The sequence below is a fragment of the Lichenostomus cassidix genome, chromosome 1, assembly GCF_008360975.1.
Source record: "Lichenostomus cassidix isolate B80296 chromosome 1, HeHo_3.0, whole genome shotgun sequence".
Taxonomy (NCBI): domain Eukaryota; kingdom Metazoa; phylum Chordata; class Aves; order Passeriformes; family Meliphagidae; genus Lichenostomus; species Lichenostomus cassidix.
This window is the reverse complement of record NC_139479.1, coordinates 977,716-982,564: the sequence shown is the minus strand read 5'-3', so window position 1 is coordinate 982,564 and position 4,849 is coordinate 977,716. Positions and strand designations below refer to the sequence as shown.

Sequence of the window (4,849 nt, the reverse complement as noted above, 5' to 3'; positions counted from 1 at the left end):
AGGAGGGGGCTTGGCAGGGAGGCTCTGCCAAAACTGCACTCATCAGGCTAAAAATCCACCCCTGGTTTGTGGTTGATCATCCTGTAATCCTGGGGGGTTGAGGGGCCTCAAAGCCACCCCAGAATGTCCAGTCAGTGTCCCTCCTTTTTGCACACACAAACACATGGGTTTCACACCAGGATTTCATCAGGCAGGGAGGTTTGCAGTCCCCATCCCTGCAGGTGTCCCAGGAAGGCCTGGCTGTGGCACTCAGTGCTCTGGGCTGGGGACAAGGTGGCCATTGGGCACAGCTGGGACTGCATGGGCTGGGAGGGCTTTTCCCACCTAAACAATTCCATGGATCTGTGACACAACAAATGGCAGGAGCTCTGCGTTGTACAGGAATTATCCTGCCTGCCCCATCGCCCTCACTGCTGGGTGTTTATCCACATTTCAGCCACCCTGGGGCTCGGCAGGTATTCCTATCCCGGGAATCACCCCCACAATTCCCACACCCTGGGCTGCCGTGCCTCCCATCCCATCCCATCCCGGGGCTGCGGGAGGGCAGAAAATGAATATTTTGGAGCGGAACGCGCGGCGGTGCGGGATGAGCATCACTGCCCGGCGCTGTCGCCTAGCAACGCGGCAGCATCCGCGACATCCCGCGCCGTGGTGGCTGCCGGGTGGCACAGCCGTGACCGCGGGCACAGCGAGCCGAGCGCCGGGCTGTCACCTCGCCGTGCCCAGGAGCAGCCGAGCAAACCCCCCTGGCTCTGCCCTCCGCACAGCTCCCCCGAGCCGGGCGGGAGAGCAGCGAGCAGTGGAATTTTACAGCTCCATCCCATGATGCTCTCGCTCGCGATCCCATGGCCTGGCTCGTACCTCCAGCAAACCGTGAAGGCACATCACAACGATGTGACTCACCCTCCCACTAAAGATAGATCTCGTCCCAGGCGCTCCTGGCTGTTTATCCAGCCTGGTGCTTTGGGGTTTTTCTCCCCCTCGCTCCCCAAGTTTGGGGTTTATCCCGTGTCAGTGGGAATTGCTGGGATCAGGTGTGGCACAGCCCTCTGGGGATCTGCAGGAAAACACAGAAATCTGCCTGTGGCTCTGAGTTTGGCCTCACTCAGCTCCCAGGCCAGACCCTCCCTGTCTGGGACTCCCAAAAACACCTGGCTGCAGAAAAGAGGGACAAACATTTATAAGAGATGCTTCTTCAACGCCTTACAGCCTTTTTATTTCAGTGTTCACCTCCCAGCTGTTTGACACCCATCCTGAGCAGAGCAGGGCTGCTGCAGGACACACAGAGGAGCAGCCAAGACTAGAGGAGCTCTTGCTGCACCACCACAAGGCCACCAAGTGTCCCAGCACTGGCCAGGAGCAGGGAAGAGGCAGGACAGGCAGGAGCTGCTCTGTTTGTCACCCTGGTGGCAATGGGGACATGGGGAGCACAGCCCTGGTGAAGCTCCATGGGCACAGTCCTGAAGGACACCAAAGGAGCCTAAATTCCCCCCAGCTGAGCACAGGACTGACTTTTGTCACACCATAAACACAGCAGTGGAAACTGGCAGGTGAGGGAGCTGGATCCCCTTCAGCCCTGTACAATTCCACTGGTGTCAAAGGCATTCCATCAGGGACAAAGCCCGGGCATTATTTTTAACCTGGCCATTTCCTTTTATGCCCTTCCTTCAGGAAATCCCTGTGCAAGGGCATGACTGGAGTCATGTGGATGTGCTCAGTGTGACTGCTCATGTCCTCAGAGCTGAACACATGCTCACATCCACGAGGATTGGGGCTTGAAACAGCAGGGCAGGGAAGGGAGAAGGGTTGGGAGTGTGGGAATACCTGAACGATGTGTCACAGGGGTCTGCCTGCCTGGGCCATGGCAAGATTTCTGGCTGTTCTCCCTTCGCAGCTTGACAATTCCTCTCAGCCCAGCAGCATCTTTAGGGCAGCAGTTTGAGGTCTGCCTGCTGGGAAGGGGAGGAGAGCAAAACACCCAAAATGTTCCTGAAGTGTATGAAAAAAGACAATTAACAAAGCAGCTTGTTATGCAAATGCCCGTTGGGGACTGCAGTCTCTGGCTGTGACTTTCCCAACCTTGCCCTGATTCCCTCTCTGCACTTGCAGGGAAAACCCTGGGGGTCTTCACTGCAAACCTCTCCAGAGCTGGTTTTCTGCACTGCTTGGGCTTCCCATCTCTGCTGTTCCTCAGAAATCCTGACTTCCAAACACCAGGAATTCTGATTTTTGATCAGTGTCCTATGCCAGCAATCCCAGAATCACCAGGGTGGGAAGAGCCCTTCAGGATCAGCCAGTGCCACCCCAGCAGCACCAGCATCACCCAAACCATGTCCCCAAGGGCCACATCCAGACTGCTCCTGAACACTGCCAGAGACAGGGACTGCAAACCTCCCTGGGCAGCTCATCCCAAGGCCTCACCACTCTTCCAGGGAGAAAAAAAATATTTCAATGCTCTACAAAAACCTGACCAGTGACTCTCAAATATTCCCATGTTGCAGCAATGCAGAAGACAGCCAGGGAAAGATCCACCAAAGGAATCTGGTTGGTGATTTTTCTGTTCAGTTTCACAGGAGCTACTTGGCAAATCTCTGTTTGCCCCAGCACTGCTTCCAGCCCTTTCCCAGCCCTTTCCCAAAAGCCTGAGCACATTCCAGTGGAGATGGAACAAGGAACGTTGACCTGGCAGGGTTTTGCCTTCAACACCTGACCTGAGCAAGGGTGACTTTCCCAGGGACCTCCCTGCAGGAGAAATGGCTCCCAAAATCCCCCAGATCAGCAGTTCCTGTGGTGATGAGATCAGCTCTGCCAAAATGAATGAACCCAGCGAGAAGATGCTCACACACCTTGTGAGCAAGAGTCAGAAGACCTCCTGAATTAATTTGTCATTGCTGTGGGGTGAAAACGCCTAAAATACCTCTGGCTGTGAGTCCTCAATTAGTCTTTAATTTCTCACACTCACCCAAATGAGGGGAAACACCACCCTCGTGTTTTCAAGCCCCATGTCCACCAAACTTCCCCTTATTTTTACATTTAAATTCAATGATTTCATTCAAATTCACCACAAGAGCAACCAGCTCAGTTTCATCCCAACTTTCTGTTTCAGGTTTATTCATTTGCCATTCCAACAGGCAAATCCATGGAATTCATTTCACAGGACATTGAGCAGAGGGAACGTGGAATAATGTTCTTTGGGGTTTGACATATGATCAAGTGCAAGTTTGCTGCGAGGAAAGAGGACAAACAACAGCCTTGAAAGGAATAAAAACCTCCACAAAACCATGGTTAGTGCACCAGTAAAGCTCCTTTATTAGCGTTGGCTTCCCTCTTGTGGCAGTGAGCAAAATGTAGCCCTAACATCTAACCAGCCTGGTGCTCCTCCTCTGCTTTATTTCCTCCAGAGCCACTTGCACATTTCCATAATTTGAGTGACATTTGGGAATTTACGACGATTTTTTTTTCACGGCAGCGTGTGTGAGAAGGTACCACTGCTATTAATAACCTGGTTTTCACCAACAGAATGGAGAGCTATTTATAAAGCATGTTGGTATCTCGCTTTTTTTGTTTTGCAGATGGGGGAACTGAGGTGCAGAATAATTAGAAGCCAATCAGCAGGTCCAAAGCGGAGCTGAAAATAGATCCCAAATCTCCTGAGCCTCAGGGCCACGTTCTGCCTGCTCCCTGCCAAGGGGGGACATGGTGACACTCAGCTATTGTACCCCATGCCTGTTATTCCCTGAGTTCCCCAAAACACTTATTTTCACCTTTGATATTTCATGGCCAACCTCTTGAGACAAATCAATCCATTAAATATTCTCTAGGACAGTCCAAGTGAACCCACTTCACCTCTTCTAGCACAAAACACTGCAGGTCTGTGTTTATTTCACCAACCAGCTCACCCTGAAATCAGTTTTTTTCAGGTGTTCTGGAGCATCTTCAAAGAATTTCGATTATTTTGTGAAGCCTACAAGCACCTCCTTAGGGGTTTCTCCCCCTTTGACAGCAGTTGTATGGAAAATAAACGAAGCCACCAGGAGCTCCCCAGAAGCATCACATGCACAACAAAATAATAATGATTAATTTTTTCCCTATATCACAACATGAGACTGAAACCTCCCTGGCAGGGCAGGAAGATGTAGGTTTGGGGTGTTTGATTTTGCAAATATCCCCACGAAGAGCTGTCAGGGGCGTGGTGAGATGCTGAGGGCAGAGAGCTCAACGCCCCTGTTTGGAATTCCCCTGACCGTTTTTGTGGGTTTGCAATCATTCTTTCCGGTTTGGAGGGGAAAAGGAAGGTTTTCTGTCGCCTGTCACCGAGTGAAAAACCCCCTTTTTAGCGGGAAAGTGAGTCAGGTCAGGGAGATTTCTGTGGGTGGAGATTTCAGAGGATCCATCCCCAGGGAATGCTTGGCTTTCCTGCCAGAGGGGAACTGCAGGTGGAGCAGAGGGGTGGGAAACACCCCCCTGGATGGGATTCAGCACCCACTGTGCCTCTGGAACCCTCGGGAAAGAGGGAAAAACCCTAAAAAAATCCAAAAAACCCCACCAAACCCCCCCTCCCTCCAGCCTCTGCAGGAACAAGCTGTGATGAGGGCTGTGATGGGGGTGAGTTCAGGTTTTGGGGGCTTTTTGGGGTCGAATTCTCAGGGTGAACTGGAGCACCAGGAGAGGAAAACTCCTCCACTGCAGGTAAACAACAAAGCTTTTAGAGAGGAACTCGTCAGGAAGTTATTTTAGCTACACCCTGGTTTTTCCAGGGCTCTGCTGCCCAATCCTGCTCAGGGAAAGGGAAACACCAGGTGAAAATACAGAATAACAGGTGGGGAACAGCAGGCAGCAGCTCAGGTTT

At 52.0% G+C, this 4,849-nt stretch overlaps 1 long non-coding RNA gene across 1 annotated transcript; it reads left to right on the top strand.

The window, feature by feature from the left end:
• Positions 1-322: 322 nt before the first annotated feature.
• Positions 323-4,135, top strand: LOC146444026 (uncharacterized). Its single transcript, XR_014855200.1, has 4 exons — positions 323-1,550; positions 2,110-3,284; positions 3,402-3,482; positions 3,573-4,135. It is a non-coding gene; the product is annotated as an uncharacterized LOC146444026 (long non-coding RNA).
• The last annotated feature ends 714 nt before the right edge of the window (positions 4,136-4,849 follow it).